General features: G+C 41.5%; 1 long non-coding RNA gene across 1 annotated transcript in view; it reads left to right on the forward strand.

Moving 5' to 3' along the window:
- The window catches only part of LOC128931700 (uncharacterized), a 186427-nt gene that overhangs the window by 20986 nt on the left and 147578 nt on the right, over nt 1–17863 (forward strand). The window contains exon 3 of the long non-coding RNA XR_013533710.1: nt 5313–5481. This is a non-coding gene — a long non-coding RNA (uncharacterized LOC128931700). The remainder of the gene's footprint in view (nt 1–5312; nt 5482–17863) is intronic.

Genomic DNA, 17863 nt, shown 5'->3' on the forward strand with positions numbered 1-17863 from the left:
CAGCCTTAGCTCTGTCCATGGAATTAGAGATCCTTGGATAAATGATTGATTCCAATTATAAGAAAGGAAAAGCAAATTTGTTTACAAAAAGGAATGGCTGATGTGTAAAAAAAAGATCAATGTCATAGGAGAAAAAAGGTGAAGGGATTATTCTAAATTAAAAGAAACTTGTAAAACATAATAAATATAATGGGTGAATGCTAATTGGATTCTGATTTTTAAAAAACAGCTATGAAAATAAAGCTTGAGTCAACTGGAGAAATTTGTGCATGGACTAGATATCAGGTGGTATTAGGAAATTGTTAATTTTCTTAGATGTTATAATGGTATCACAAATATGTAGACAATGTCATTTTTAGAAGCTACACAGTGAAATAAATTGTGATATCTTTCATCATTTTCAAAGGATTCTGGAAAAACAATGGTTGAATTTGTGTTCAACCTTTTTGGATATGTACCAGTATTTATTGTGCTATTCTTTCAACTCTTCTGTAGTTCTGAAAATTTTCATAATAAAAACATCAAAAGTTTTCCAATTTTTTTGAACATAGATCCTTACTCTCTTTTGCACACAAGCCCAAAAAATTTTGGCATAGTTTTTGATCAGTGAATTTTCCAGTAATCCACCTACTATATGATTTAAGGGAGGCTTTTATTCAGTTTTGTTTGGAATATAACCAATAGTATTCACCATTCCACATACATACGTCTACCCACTTGTGTTCATAGCTGCCACACATTCATGCTGACAGGTGAAGAGTCTGACAACTTTCTTTTGTCTTCTAGAATGATTGTGCTGAGCCTTTAATACTTACTGAAATGCATGAGAGTGCATTATAAATTAAGCTTTTATCTCTTCTTTATATTCCAGTTAGAGTATTATTTTTGTGTTTTTAAAAATTGTGTTTGTAGATAGATTATGTTTCTCCTGAATTGTATTTTCAAACAGTAAAAGAAGTCATTAAAGAATACTGGCATCAAAAGGTGCTCAGATAGGGTGGAGAATTATTTCCCCAAGGAATGGCTGCCAAACACATCCTTCAGGCCAAAGGACACAGGCCAGACATTGAGCGGCAGCCCCATATAGGGTACATCCTTCAGGGAGCTGCCCAACCGTTTATAAAGAAGCCTGACCCCAACAATAGATGTTGCTTGCATGCAAGCTAACATCCCCACTCCCTTACGTTTGTCATAAAAAATAGAGAAGACAACGAGAGACATATATTTAAGTCCCAGACATTTCCATTTGAGGTTTGATTTTTGGCCTTTGTGAGAAGAAATTGGACAAGGTGCTTTTCCTTTTTTTAATAGCATTTCAAGAATTGTATGCTATCTCTGATAATAATTACAGAAATTACCTTTTTCTGAACCAAAATTGAAATGTGGCTTGAAAATGAATCATTTATGACTTAAGAAGATATTAATTAAAAAAGCTTTACAATAGTACAGAAATGAAGCATATCTAGTTAGACCATTAATGAGTATTTTTTATTGAAAAGAAGAAAATTTCACTACCTACTTGTTCCAGGAAATACAGGACAAGCATTGCTGTAAAACACTGAACTAAAAATATAGAAGGGCTGGGCATGGTGGCTCATGCCTGTAATCCCAGCACTTTTGGGAGGCTGAAGTGGGTGGATCTCGAGGTCAGGAGTTCAAGACCAGTCAGGCCAAGATGGTGAAACCCTATATCTACTAAAAATACAAAAATTAGCAGGGCACAGTGGCAGTTGCCTGTAATTCCAGCTACTCAGGAGGCTGAGACAGGAGAATCACTTGAATCCAGGAGGCAAAGTTTGCAGTGAGCCAAGATTTTTCCACTGCACTCTAGCCTAGGCAACAGAGCAAGACTCCATCTCAAAGAAAAAAAAAGTACAGAAGAGAACAATATGTATTCATTCATTCATTCATTCATTCAGAGAGAGAGAGTGTGTGTGTGTGTGTGTGTGTGTGTGATATGTGCCAGGCCCTGGACTAGGTGTTAAGGGCAAAGTCATGAGAGGCAATATGTGTCCTCAAGGAGCTTTTAGATTAATGGAAAAATAGGGTTAGTTAACATCCTGCCATAGGGTATGTGTGCCAGGGAGGGGTCAGAATGGGAGAAGAGACAGACATGCTTGGGCATCAGCAATGGGTGAAGCCATTACAGAAAAAGCTGCTTTTGTGGGGAGAGAGAAAAGCAAAACCCCTCATGAAGCACGGTCATTGTAGTAATAAGAGGAAAGTGAAAGGTATCCTCTTAACATATAATACAACGCCAGACCTAGAGAATTCCTCAAGAAAAGGCAGAAAGAAAATCCTGCATGGGTGATTTCTACTTAACAGAAGGTAGCACTGTAGAATAACAGTATAAAGTCCAGGCTGTTTAAAGTGCAGAAGACACCGATTTTCTGTTTTTACTTATTTATTTATTCTCGATCAGGATCTGAACTTTCTTCCCATGGTAAGGGAGCCCTCTTTGTATGAGGCTTGGCTGTCCCATCTCCCACCATGAAACCCAAACTGGGAAGACTGGTCTCCCCACCCACAGCCAGAAGGGTATGGACACCTGACTCAGAGCCAGCTGTCAGGTGTTCCAGCCCCAACTCTGATGCTCAGCTGAGCATGAAAGCACGAGGGCAGTTTAAATCCATTTTCAGTGACAATGTCCAGCAGTGACAATAGCTGCTACACCTGTGACGGTGTCCTAGCAAGACTGTTTCTATGGCATGACCTCAAAGCCACCCAGCTTCCCTCGGCTCCTACCTGCCTTCCGACCTTGTTCTTTCGTTTTCCAGCAATTTGAGTACGTCTCAGAAGTCTTGCTAAGGGTTTATGGAGATGAGTCATTTTCTAGACAGGAGGAGAACAGGTGAAAGTAAGCCAAGTAATTAATGAACAGAAAGTCCTTCTCAGCCTTCAAGATAGACAGGATCGATGGGCAATTGTAGGAAAAAAGACACGAAGAAGATGGTGAGGAGTAGAATCAATGCAAGGCAATTTAAGAGACAAAATAGGAATGAAGAACCAATGAGAGGCCCGCAGAGAATATTGACAGGAGAATATCAGAGGGAAAATTACACTAACAAAATGAAGCCAGTGTACACGAAGGAAGCTAGAAAGGGGGAAATGGCAGAAGAAAATTTCCCTAGAAAAATGTGAAAAGGTATCTACTGATGCAGAAAATGGGACAAAAAGCTCCATCTTGGATAAATCCAGATCAGACCACCAAAAAGAGATGGGAGGATTTTTCTCAGATGGGTTCACAGAGAAGGAAAAGGGCGAAGAAAATATTAAAAGTCTGTCTCAGTTAGACTCTTTTATAGGTTTGTATTTTTAAAAATTATTTTCACCATAAATGTAATGTCAGAATACAAAAAAAAAAAGAGGGGATATTACCCATCATCCTATTAAGCCTAACATAACCCTATCAGCATGTTGGCATGTGAGGGTTTCTTTCATTTCATACAATTAGTTTAAGGGTGGTAGTAATTTCCTATCCTGATATTTTGTTTACTATTATTGTAATAAAAGGTTTTTCTGCTGGTTCAAAGTCTTGATTAATATAAATATTAATGCTTGCATAAGTCTATAAAGGAAATAAACTTGAGTTCCTTGGTTTTATTTTTAATTTTTGAGATGGAGTCTCATTCTGTCACCCAAGCTGGAATACAGTGGCACAATCTTGACTCACTGCAACCTCCACCTCCCGGGTTCAAGAAATTCTCCTGCCTCAGCCTCCCAAGTAGCTGGGATTACAGGCATGTGCCACTACACCCTGCTGATTTATATATTTTTAGCAGAGACAAGGTTTCACCATGTTGGCCAGGCTGGTCTTGAACTCCTGACCTTAGGTGATCCACCCACCTCAGCCTCCCAAAGTGCTGGGATTACAGGCATGAGCCACTATACCCAGCTGATTTCCTTGGTTTTAGATAGTGGGTGTACCCCTTGTGTGCCTACTATGTAATTAGGGCTCTGTATGCATTTTCTTTAACCCTCAAGCAATCTCGTAACTCGAATATAATGACTGCTGTTGCAAATTCAGGGAAGTGTAGTGGCCTGCTAGCAGCAGGTGTAAGTCAGAGCTGGGTGCAAGTGTGCTCCAAGTCACTGCCTTTTCCAGTGACTATGCTACGGCACCACCCACCCCGTTAGTTGTTGCCAAATCTGTGTTGCCTTGAATAATACTAGAAAATCTTTGTGTTGACAGTTTTTCTCTTATTTTGGACTGCTTTCTTAGAAGTAAAATTACTAGGTCACATGAATATTTCTGTGTCTCCATATGCATTGTCTAGTGGATTTCCAAAGGATTGAATGCCATTTGTGATATTCTCAACAATGAGTAAGGTTATATCAGTACACCCCCACCAACACTGAGCATATTTTTCCTAATTTAGTATTAAAATTGTCTTAATTTTCTTTTATTTTCTTAAAATAGGGTCTCAATCTGTCACCCAGGCTGGAGTTCAAGGGTATGATCAGGGCTTACCGCAGTCTCCCTGGGGTCAGGTGGTCATCATGCCTCTGTCTCCCGAGTACGTGGGACTACAGTGTGTCTTCCCATACCCAGTTCATTTTTGTATTTTTTGTAGAGGTGGGGTTCCGCCATGTTTCCCAGGTTGATCTTGAACTCTTGAGCTCAAGTGATCTACCTGCCTCGGCCTCCTAAACTGCTAGGATTACAGGTGTGAGCCACCAAACTTGGCCAAAATTGTCTTAGTTTCCTGACAGAGGTTTTTGAATGTAACTGAGTAAGGAGAGAGGACAAGTGTCATAATGTGATGATGCTTGACTTTTTAGTTTAAAAATGCTTTTAGGATGACAGTATATCCAAATGCCCTTTCTTCCTTGCCATCAGAACCTCTGAGTTCTCAAGAATCCACATTCCTCTACAAGACCTCTGGAAAGGCTAGAACCCTCTTATCCCCATGGAGGTAAATTTTAATTAGTTTAAACCAATCATAGAAATTATATTTCCTTGCTAGTGATGGACCTAGGAAATGACATATGACCTTCTGCTGGCCAGAACGATTTCTTTGGTTTTACTCAGGGATGAGAGAGTCTCTAGTTCTGCCTCTGGATTGGCTGATATGAGGATGGGATGCCTGGAACTACTGTAGCTATTTTGAAACCTGTAGGGAGCTAAGTGACAACTGATGTTGGCAGGTCAGAAAGGTGGAAAGAACATAGGTCCTAGATATCATAGACCCACATAGCTGACCATCATCAGCACGCCCCTTCTTCCAGACCTTCTGATTTCTTCGATAACAAATCTCTTATTGTTTAAGCTTAATGAGTCTCAATTTTTGATTCATTATTATCTCTTGCAGCACATGGTATCCTTGGACTTGATACAAGGAGTTGTGAGTTGGAGACCTTCAACTTATTGGACTATAGTATCTCAAGTGTCAGTGTTGGTCCTGTTATGAAGATTGCTGTGGACACTGACAGAATGCCATAAGAAAGTCAACAGGGCAATAAAATGAGAGACAGTATGTGGTGAGTTTATTCCTTTTGGGAAATTGTCACTTGTAAAGATAGAGTGGAAGTCACCCACCTGCTGAACCTAAGACCTTGAAAAGATCAGGCATGGTTTCCTGCTTTAAATCATGTGGATCTCTGACATCCACCCAATAGGTCAGATCTGTAGTCCCTGGGAGAGGAATACGCAAACCTGATCATCAGTCCCACAGTGAATGGGAAGAAAGCAGGAAATTGTGTTCACATACGGTCAGATGGTTTGGAGCTTCAGGTGTCCACATTGAGGTTTACTATCAGCTTAGAAAAGCCACTTCCTGGCCAGGTGCGGTGGCTGATGCCTATAATCCTGGCACTTTGGGAGGCTACGGTGGGTGGATCACAAGGTCAGGAGTTCGAGACCAGCCTGGCCAACATAGTGAAACCCCATCTTTACTAAAAATACAAAAATTAGCCTGGCATGATGACAGGCACCTATAGTCCCAGCTACTTGGAAGGCAAGAGAATCACTTGAACCCGGGAGGCGGAGGTTGCTGTGAGCTGAGATCAGGCCATCGCACTCCAGCCTGGCTAACAGAGGGAGGCTATCTCAAAAACAAAACAAAACAAACAAACAAACAAACAAAAAAAACAAAACAGGAAAGAAAAGGAAACAACAGCAAAGTACTGAGCCTTCACAGACGTCCACCAAATGATACATCAGCTAGAGAAGCACTGCCCACATTTTAAATGCTTGAAAATCGGAAGGAATCAAGATGACAGACAAGCCTCCAATAAGCCTCTGATGAAGAGGAGAGCCTCCTCCAAATTGTCAATGCTGATTTCCGGACATAACGTGAACCCAGGGGTTCCTAGGAGTATAGGCTGCATTTGAAATGCAAGTTGAGAGCCTCCCCCAGTTAGAAGCAAGTCTTATTAGCATTGCAGTGAATAAGCACACAGTATAGGGAGAGTGAGGCAGACCAGAACCCTGGCAGAGACTGGAACAGACCCACCTGTGATTGTGGTCCTTCCTCATTACAGAAATTTATTTAGCTGTGTTTTTCTCAGATGATCCTGTTGACTGTGGGGAATGGATGCACACGACTGTGTGATTACAGAGCTCTAAGAAGTGACACGATGGGAAGAGTGGCGTGTAAACCATAAGGACGTGATGCCTGCTAACAGTGTTGATAGTGCGAGCTGTAGCTTCATGCCTGCGCACGACAAGGGAAGAAAACAAAGGAACGCCACCACTGTTTTTTCTAGTCGTTTCTTTTCAAGCCCTTATTCAAAATTTTCGTCTGTTTTGGAGGGAACTTCAGGTGCTGTCTTTAGTGTTTAACTGGAAAGAAGACCTAGAGGCCTGGGGTTTTGTAAAAACCAGGAGTTGTTTAGGAAGCAGAAATGCCTAAAAAAAAAATCCTTCCTGGCCAACACAGTGAGATCCTGTCTCTACTAAAAACGTAAAAATTAGCTGGGCATGGTGTCTGGTGCCTGTAACCCCAGCTACTCAGGAGGCTGAGGCAGGAGAATCACTTGAACCCAGAAGGCAGAGGTTGCAGTGAGCCAAGATCGTGCCACTGTACTCCAGCCTGGTGACAGAGCAAGACTCTTTTCAAGAAAAAAAAAACTATATAGATCCTGTTACAGACTGAGTGTCTGTGTGCCCTCAAAATTCATGTCTTGAAACCATATCCCATAATGGGATGGTATTAGGAGGTAGGTCTTTGGGAGGTAATTAGGACTAGATGAGGCCATAGGAAAAAGCCCTCGTGAATGGGATTAGTGTTCTTACATAAGTCAAGAGAGAGTTTTCTTCCCGTCTCTGCTCTCCACCACGTGAGGATATGAGAAGGGAACACAGAAGAGAGCTCTTACCAGACTTGACCACATGGTTCCCCAGTCTCAGACTTTCAGCCTCCAGAAGTGTGAGAGGTAAGTTTCTGTCATTTATAATCCGCTCAGTATATAGCACTTTGTTACAGCAGCCGAGACTGACTAAGAAAGTTGTTTAGCTATGTTTCACTAAACACATCGCATAGCATCTATGCAGAGCATCCTCAGAAGTCAGGAACTGGTTATTCAGTGGCATCCCTGGGTTCTAGACACCCCAAACAGATTATGCTGCAAGGATTCCAGACAGCTTTGTAAAGAAAATTAAATCGGCATGATTTAAAAATTGTATTCTCTTTAATGTTTCACACATGGCCAAAGGGTTATAAGGGTTTCCGGCAACACTTTCAATCTCAAAAAACCCACATCTGGCTAAATACAGATCACTTAAAGATCCAGAATTTTTTTTTTTTTTAGACAGAGTCTTACTCTGTCACCCAGGCAGGAGTACAGTGGCACAATCTTGGCTCACTGCAACCTCCACCTCCCAGGTTCAAGTAATTCTCCTGCCTCAGACTCCCAAGTATCTAGGATTACAGGTACCCACCACTATGCCTGGCAAATTTTTGTATTTTTAGTAGAGATGGGGTTTTGCCATATTGGCTGGGCTGGTCTCGAACTCCTGACCTCAGGAGATCTACCAGCGTCAGCCTCCCAAAGTACTGAGATTACAGGCATGAGCCACCATGCCCGGCCAAGATCTGGAACTTTTACACTGACTTTTGAGGTCAGAGTTCATTGAACTTTCTATTTGGGCATTTTGAGGTTACTGAGACCTAAATACTACTATGGAACCAATCAAACCCAGAGAAATAACTTACATGTTTAAGTTCATTTACTGAATCACCAATGATCTACCAAATGCGAAGTCTGTGTGTGGAAGGCAGGCTATGCACAATTTCATTCTGTTTTCAATTTCCTTATGAGCTCTCAGCTGCCTTGGTGTTTCTGGGGCGAGTCTTCTGTTTTCCTATTGTGATTAGTTCTGATCATGGAAGAATAAGAAAGCACGTTGTATAACAAATGGGATCAAAAAGAAAAGGGGGAAAAGGTTAAAAAAAATCATTTCTTACCTATTGAAATGACCTAAGGCAATTTGGAGTATAAAGGACAGCTTGCATGACCTGTCAGGGTCAAGAGCTGAGCTAAATGTATCCTAGTGTGTGGCTTCCATGGACTCATGAGAAAGACGTCAAAGCGGGGCAAGCAGCTCTCTGCTCCAAGATGGACTTACTCTGACAAGGGAACCATACTAAAGAGGAACGAATACATATAGTACAACCCTAAATAGAAGTATAGTGGAATGATGAGTCTATTATGGGCAACCAGATGGAAACATCCATGCTAACAAGCAGAGAAGCTTAGCAAGCTTGGAAAAAGAGATACTTGTGCTGTTTGATCTAATGCCAAATGTTGTATCCTCAGCAAAAAGCCAGAGGCAGAACCCTTATGGGCCCAAAGGGAAATAATGAAATGGACTCTAGAAAACCAAAGCAGTGTATTTTGAGGCTGGAAGTATCCTAAATACTCTACTGTGGTGACATGAAATAAAGATTACAGAGAAGGAAAAGGGAACTATTTTCCTATGGGATATGGTAGATAGAAAAATATCTGCACAAAGATTTCTGCGTTCTCATGCACAGAATCTATGATTATGTTAAGTTAGGTTACATGTTAAAGGAAAAGTAAAGATGCAGATGAAACTCAGATTGCTAATCAGATGACCTTGAGGTGGGGCTGTCCTTATTATCTGGGTGGGCCCTAGGTCATCACAAAAGTCTTTTGAAGTGTAAGAGGGAGCCGAGCATGGTGGCATGGAACTGCAGTCCCAGATACTCAGGAGGCTGAGATGGGAGAATTACTTGAGTCCAGGAGTTCGAGACTACAGTGAGCCATGATTGCACCACTGCACTCCAGCTTGGGCAACACAGCAAGACCTCATCTCTTAAAAAATAAGTGCAGGAGGGAAGCAGAAGAGAAGGTCAGAGTGATATCATGTAATAAGCAACATGGTTGGCAGAGGAAGGGGCCATAATCTGAGGAATATGGACAGCCTCTAGCAGCTGGAAATGGAAAGGAAACAGATTCTCCCCTTGAGTCTCCAGAGGGAACACTGCCTGGTGGATAACTTGATGTCAGCTCCCTGAGGGCCGTGTTAAATGCATTTCTACCCTTCCAAATGGTAAGATGATAAACGTGTGCTGTTTGATGCCATGGTGGTTATGTAATTTGCTTTAGTAGCAATGGGAAATTGACACACCCACCAAGTTAGGAGTGGAATATTATGGATGTCTGAATTGGTCTTGATGAGCACTGGATGTATGTATCATGCTCTCCTCAGAAAACATGCAGAATCTTTGAGAAATTCTAAGCAATTCTTAGAAGAAAATGTTTTCAGACTCATTGATTTTCAACTCCTCTGCTATGCAGAGGGAGCACTCTAACGCAGCTGGGGAATAAACCTTCTGACCTCCAGTGACGCACGAGCATCTCTGCTAAGGATTGTGTATTAGCAGTCAAGAGACTTCCCTAACACACAAGGCCTCTGCTCAGAGAAAGATCTGAGATGTGCTACTATTTTTGTTTTTGTTTGTTTTATTTTAGAGACAAGCTCTTGCTCTGTCGCCCAGGTTGGAGTGCAGCGGTACAATCACGGCTCACTGCAGCGTCAACCTCCGGGGCCCAGGCCATTCTCTTGCCTCAGTCTCTCAAGTAGCTGGGACCACAGGCACAAGCCACTGTGTCTGGCTCCTGTATTTTGTTTTAAAACTAGAATTTCATATATGAAAGTCATAGTATAGCAGGTACTATTGGTAGCCAGTTAAAGGTCATTCTCCACTTTTTTTGCTAAGAGAGCATCTATTTTGTTGAGGTATCTACACTTCTCCATGAGACTCAGGGTCACATGGAGACTGATCTAAGCCAGTCACCCCAGTCACGAGCAGCCTTTGCCTGTGACTGGTGTTGCCATGGGTGTGAGATACAGTTCTGACCAATGAGCTCTGAAGGGAAGTTGGCTTGAGGGCTTCTGGGATAAGTTTCCCTCAAACGTGAAGAAACTCATGGAAGAGAATGGCCTCTTTCTGCCTGTGAATGCTGCTGCGATGAGCAGTGATTTCTGGAGTTATGAGCCACCATCTCCAAAACATGAAGGCATGAGACTGAGAGTATGACCATATGTCAGGGATGGCAGAGTGGAAAGGCACCGGGCATCCAATGACACCAGAAGGCCCCTGAATTAACCAATTCCAGAGCTTGCCTACTTGGGTCTTTTTATTTATGACACTACAAATCCCTTGACTTTTCTGTTAGTTGCAACTAAAAGTATCCCACCTGATGAACAGATGGTTAATTAACATCCTTAAAACATAAAAGTTAATGAGAAAAAGATGCCTATTTCAAGATTTTTAAAAATTAAGCAAAAAAAACAGATCCTTCTCAAATGAAGAAAAATGGTAAACATTTGCAAAAGCCTCCAAATTTACTAATAGGTAAGCAAATGCCAGCAAAAATAACCAGACCCTCTTCTTGGCCTCTAAATGGACAAAATCCTTTATTAAAAAAGATGCCATCTAATATCATTGGTGGCTTAGCAAAGTGTACACTTTCTGTTGGAAAGGTAAATAGACACAACCTTTCTGAAGGACAGTTCGGTCACGCCTATCATAGAGATCTCTGCTGGCTGGATCAGAGATTTGAATAGTCCGGGCAACACCCTTCTCCTCTGTTACCTATTTAAATTCACTTATTTGCTGGAGAGCTAGAAGCTGTCTTGGAACTATCCAGAACCATGTATCCATGTGAAGTTCAGATGTGTCTAGTAAACTTAGATAGGGTTACCTCATATTAAGTTCCAGGAGGAAATATGGTATCCCTGGAGGGACTCTTCCTCGGGGAAGAAGAAGCAGGTATGACTCCTCCTCAGGCAACCAGGTCTGAAGGAGGCACCATGGCGCCAGATCCACTGGCTAGTGCTTGGACCTGCCTAGCTCCAGCCACCTGGGATGTTCTAGAGAGCAAACACTGCACTTGAAACCAGAGATGCATTAGTATAACGGGCATGCATCACACCTCACAGACCAAGAATCAGAGTCATAGGAACCTCTGAAGGTGCAGAATGGAGAGGAGAGAGCTGGCACCAGCGGCCAGGGCAGCGAGGAGCAGTTCTGCAGCAGCTCAGGTACACATCGGCAGGAAGGGTACCCGGGTGTCCTGAGGGACCACCACATAATGTGGGGCATCTCTGGGAGCTCCCTGGCATGCTAGAGAGGAAAGGGGAGCTAGAAAAGGGGTTTAAGTAGCTTCCACATTGCCCAGCAGCCAAGCTCTGTTTCACTGCTCCTCTCTCATTCTCTCTCTCTTTCTTTCTGTCACTCTTTCTCCTACTCTTTCTCCTCTGGTCAAAAGAGGGGCACTTGGCCAGGCTTGGTGGCTCATGCCTGTAATCTCAGCACTTTGGGAGGCCAAGGAGGGCAGATCACTTGAGGCCAGGAGTTGGAGACCACCCTGGCCAACACGATGAAACCCCGTCTCTACAAAAAAATATAAAACAAAATTTTAAAAATAGCCAGATGTGGTGGCACATGCCTGTAATCCCAGCTACTTGGGAGGCTGAGGCATGAGAATTGCTTTAACCCAGGAGACAGAGCCTGCTTGCAGTGAGATGAGATCATGTCACTGCTCTCCAGCCTGGGTGACAGAGCAAGACCCTGTCTCAAAAAAAATAAAAATTTAAAAAGAGGGGCACTCAAGCTAGTAAACACTGTAGCATCCTAATTAGGCAAAAGGAGTCAAGCTGGTGGGACCAAAGGGAAGCAGATAAGCTACCAGCCCGCCTGTCTTCATGGTCCAGGACAGACACGCAGCCCTCCTGCACCAATAACTTACAATCTTCCCACACTGACTATCACTGACACCTTCAAGTTAGCTCCCTGCAACCTTGGCGTTATCAGTACTGCACAAAGCCCTCTTCAGCACACAGCACAAACAACACCCTATAGAATGTCCCGCAACCTTTGTTTCTTTGTAGTCTGCTTCTCTCACCCAGGCTGTCCACTGCCCCCTTTCAAACTTATTTTCCTAGTTCCTCTAATAACTGTGACTTTCTTTACCTATAAAGAAAAGTAAATTCTTTCACCCCATACCACCAGCCCGCATAGCCATCACACACCCCCAGCCCCACAACAAAGCCACACATTCCACCGAGACTTCATTGTGTCCACATGCTGCAAAGATGTCAGGAACATTTGCTACATCAGAAGACTGAAATCTCTTCATAGTATTTGACCCAGTAATTCTGCTTCTAGAAACTTAGCCTAAGAAAATAATCAAGATTCACTCAAAGTCTTTGAACAGAATATTCATCATAGTATTTTTATAATAGCAAAATACTGAACAACCACAATGTTCAAGAATGGGGGAAGGACTAAGGACTTGATGGTATCCTCATTAAAAATTACGAAAAATTATGTTTCTGAAAAAGTACTTAGCAATGTGGAAACATGTTCAAAATTAACTAGGGAAAAACCTAATACAAGAACAAACTCAAAGCATGTTCCTATCTTCATTTTCTTTTGCTTTTTAAGTATAGAAGAACGTTTGGGGCTGGGTGCAGTGATTCAAGCCTGTAATCCCAGCACTTTGGGAAGCCCAGGTGGGAGGATCACCTGAAGTCAAGAGTTCAAGATTAGCCTGACCAACATGTTAAAATCCCGTCTTTACTAAAAATACAAAAAAAAAAAAAAAATTAGCTGGCTATGGTGGCAGTCACCTGTAATCCCAGCTACTGAGGCAGGAGAATTGCTTGAACCCAGAAGGCAGAGGCTGCAGTGAGCAGAGATCGTGCCATCGCACTCCAGAATGGGCAACAAGAGTGAAACTCCATCTCAAAAAAAAATTTTTAAAAGCAAGATTAGGTTATGTACCCCAATTTTTCACACTAATTCTAGATGCAAGATTTTACTTTTTATTATTTTGGCAGGGAGGGATTTTTTATTTTGTATGCTTTGCAATTATTTTACCATGAATGCGACTTTTTTTAAGCAATAACAAGTTTTTATAAAGTTATAAGAACTCTATGCTAATGAATTTGGAAACTGTTCAAAATCTGGTATTTCAAAGCCTATAATTTTAAGAGAAAGAAGAATAGAGCAAAGAGTGGTGGAGGTTATGTCCAGAGGGAGAACAGACTCACCACCACCGGGTTCTCCTCTGTTAATCAATCTTCAAGACAATACCTAAGATGATTGCATTCTGAAGGGCTATTTCAAAGCTGTATCTCTCTGTAAGCACTTGGTACATTTCTCTAGGATTTAAAAGAGATGATTAGTTCCATGCTAAATGGCTTCATTTGTTGCAAAATTTTCCTCTGAAGGGATATGCAGTTTTAACATAAAATTGAAATATTATTTCTCTGTCATTTGTCTGCATTCATGTAAACAGGGGATTTAAGTATGTATTTTTTGCTTAATGAATTTAAAACAAAATCTTAAAAAAACTTTTTTTAACTAAATTAATTTAAGTGTATTTATCCTCCATTTTTTACATTCAATCTCATCACAGAAGAACAAGTAAAATGTTTAGGTAAAATTTCAGTGCAGCGTAAAGAATGCAGCTGGTTGTACTTTGCAGTGAGCCTACTGTCCCATCCAGAACCCCAGATCCACTGGGGAGTGGGCCTGGCAACCTCTGTGGGGTGGCAGCCCAGAGGGCAGGGGCTGAGTGCTGCAGAAAGTGCCCTGCCCCTCCCCTCCCTACCTGAGACTGCCTTCCGCTGAGCTAAGCCTATGTCTCTCCAGCAGAGAATAATTAAAGCATGCTAAGCTTGAAGCTTGCAAACATCCCTTTGGAGTAAGATGTTCCAGTTCAAAAGCCTCTCCGTTCCCTTCTCTTTCCTGGACATAAGGACCCAGTATAGGTCTGGATGTAGCCATTAATACTACCCAAAGCACTTTACAGATTCAATGCAATCCTCATCAGAATACCAATGACATTCTTCACAGAAATAGAAAAAAATTCTAAAATGTATATGGAATCACAAAAAAAACTCAAATAACCAAAGCAATCCTGAGCAAAAGGAACAAAGCTGGAGGCATCACACTTACCTGACTTCAAAATTTACTACAAAGACATAGTAACCAAAACAGTATGGTACTGGCATTAAAAACAGACACACAGACCTATAGAACAGAATAGAGACCTCTGATTTAAATCCATGCATTTACAAGCAACTCGTCTTTGACAAAGATACAATAACTTACAATGGGGCAAAGACAACCTTTTCAAGAAACAGTGCTAGAAAAACTAGAGAACTATATCCACGAAAATGAAAGCAGACCCCAAATCTCTCACCATACACAAAAAAAATCAGATCAAAATGAATTAAAGACTTGAATCTAAGACATGAAACAGTAGAAGAAAACATTGGGGAAATGCTCCAGGACATTGGTCTGGGCAAATACATTTTTTTAAATAAGACCTCGAAAGCACAGGCAACCAAAGCAAAAATATAGAGCTTGGATCTTAACAAACTAAAAGGTTTCTTCTGCAAATGAATAATCAACACATTGAAGGGACAACCCATAGAAAGGAAGAAAATGTTGGAAAACCATCCATCTGACAAGTGATTAATAACTGAATAAGTAAGGAGCTCAAACAACTTAAAACAACAACAAAATCTAATTTAAAAATGGGCAAAAGATGTGAACAGACATTTCTCAACAGTGACATACAAATGGCCAAGAGGTCTATGAGAAAATTGTCCAATGTCACTAATCATGGAGAAATGCAAATCAAAACAAGTTTGCAGTATCATCTCATCCCAGTTAAAATGGCTTGTATCAAAAATACAGGCAATAGCATCTCGTGGCAACAATGTGCAGAAAGGGGAACTCTCATACACTGCTGATGGGAATGTAAATTAGTACAGCCACTATGGAGAACGGTATGGACATTCCTCAAAAAACTAAAATTAGAACTACCATTTGATCCAGCAACTCCACTACTGAGATAGCTGTCCAAAAGAAAAGAAACCAATATATCAAAGAGATATCTACCTTCCCATGTTTATTGTAGTACTATTTACAGCAGTCAAAATATGGAATCGGTGTGGGCATGGTGACTCATGCCTATAATCCCAGCACTTTGAGAGGCCAAGGCAGGCAGATCACTTTAGGTCAGTTAGAAACCAGCCTAGCCAACTGGTGAAACCCCATCTCTACTAAAAATACAAACGTTAGCCGGGCATGGTGGTGGTGACTGTAATTCCAGCAACTCAGCAGGCTGAGGCAGGAGAATCGCTTCCCGGGAGGCAGAGGTTGCAATGAGTGAAAATTGCACCACTGCGCTTCAGCCTGGGCGACAGAGGGAGACTCTGTCTCAAAAAAACACAGCAAAACAATAGAATCAACCTAAGTGCCCATGAATAGATGAATGGATAAATGGTACATATACACACAATGAAATATTATTCAGCCATAAAAAGACAAATTCTGTCATTTACAGAAAGATAGGTGGAACTGGAGACCATTCTACTAAGTGAAATATGCCAAGCACAGAAAGACAAATATTGCATATTCTCATTCACACTGGGAGCTAAAAATGTGGCTCTCATGAAGACAAAAGAGTAGACTGGTGGTTACCAGAGGCTAGGAGGGAGAAGAGAAAGGGGAGAGCTGAAGGGGGGAAAATATAAATATATTTATTACTATTGAATTGCACACTTAAAAATGGTAAAGATGGTGACATGGTTTAGTTCTGTTTTCCCACCCAAATCTCATACTCAATTGTAATTCCCAGTGTTGGAGGTGGGGTGTGGTGGGAGGTGATTGGATCGTGGGGGCAGTTTCTAACGGTGCAGCACCATCCCCTAGTGCCACTCTAGCAATAGCGTTCTCACAAGATCTAGTTGTTTAAAAGTGTGTAGCACCTCTCTCCTTTCTCTCTTCCTCCTGCTCCAGCCAAGTAAGACGAGGCTGCTTCCCTTTGCCTTCCACCATGATTGTCTCGTTCCTGAGGCTTCCCCAACCATGCTTCCTGTGCAGTCTGTGGAACTGCGAGCCAATTAAACCTCTTTTCTTTACATCTTACCTAGTCTCAGGTATTTCTTTAGAGCACTGCAAGAACAGACTAATACAGATGATAACTCATATATACATATTTTATCTCAATTAAAAAATCAATTAAAGAAACATACACTCATCCCGTGGCATGCTGAAACTGGTTCGTGCTGGCTAACAAGAGCTGGTTGTTCATTTTTAAGAATTTTCTCATCAACTGAAATCAGCCACAACAGAAGTATTCAGACCATAGAAATTGGCAACCCCTTCAAGAATAGGTTGGTGCAAAAGTAATTACAGTTTTTGCCATTAAAAAGCAATGTCAAAAAACACACTTACTTTTGCACCAACCTAATTTATTAGCTCACCACAAATTTATTAGCTGATTTATTAGCTCACCACCTTACCCACCACTTCCTCCTGAACATAATTTTTCTGGGTCCCACTCCCCGTACCATGCTCCTCTCACCTGCCCATCATCCATTACTAAGCCCTCATCCTGGTGAGTCCTCCCACAGGACTCTGGTCTCCTAGTGTTTGTTCTGCAGTGTATCATGAACAGCACCCCAGATCTGACACCTTCCAAGAAAATAATACAAACCCTGGACATCCCCAGGGAACTCAATGCTTTGTTTACCACCCAATTCCCACATATCTGAGACAGCTCCTGTCAAAATACAGTCAACCGACCATTTCACACATTAATTATCTCAGACTGCAAACCTAATGGGAAGACTTGAGATGTTCTCCTATCAAATAAACAACCCGGTCAATGTTCTGTATAGAAGATTCTGAAAAGACGTGAGCCTAATTGACAATCTCCTAGTTATATTTTAATTGAGATGATGCCATGTGACAGAATGAATTCCATCCACAACTTTCCACTGGCTTCTGTGTGACCTTTTCCCCCTTTTCTTGACAGATTCATCTTGCTGAACATCTTGTGGAAAATGTAAAAAACATTGCTTTTTTTCTCCATCATGCTGAAGTTTGAATCTCATGAATTCATTTTCCTTAAAATAACAGTTGCTGCATATTCTGATCACTTCTTGCTTCAATTATATTTGTACCGAACCTTCCTCTTGTAAATAGCTTTGTGTGTTTTCTCTCTCCTTCCTGCCCTCCGTTGTCTTAGCTCATCAGTGGAAGATTATTGCTTTGATCTTAACATTGACCAGAGTCAGATAGATAGACACCAGAGGAATCAGGGACCCCTTCCGTGACTATAAGTTTAGAGTATGCTTTTCTTTTTTAAAACCATCTTTAATTCTTTCAAACAAAGGCAGGGAGTTTAAGAAGGCCTCTGTTAAGACAGTCACAGATATAAGGCAATTTGAGATACTCTTTTCCATCTGTACATTAATTCAGTTCACCCACAGTTATTTAGCCTGTTATGAACTAAGTCCTCTGATAGGCTCTGAGGCTCTTAGGCCCCTCCTCTTCACTGTCTATCTAGTAGGGGAAACAGGCAA

Source organism: Callithrix jacchus, chromosome 4 (genome assembly GCF_049354715.1).
Source record: "Callithrix jacchus isolate 240 chromosome 4, calJac240_pri, whole genome shotgun sequence".
Classification (NCBI taxonomy): Eukaryota; Metazoa; Chordata; class Mammalia; order Primates; family Cebidae; genus Callithrix; species Callithrix jacchus.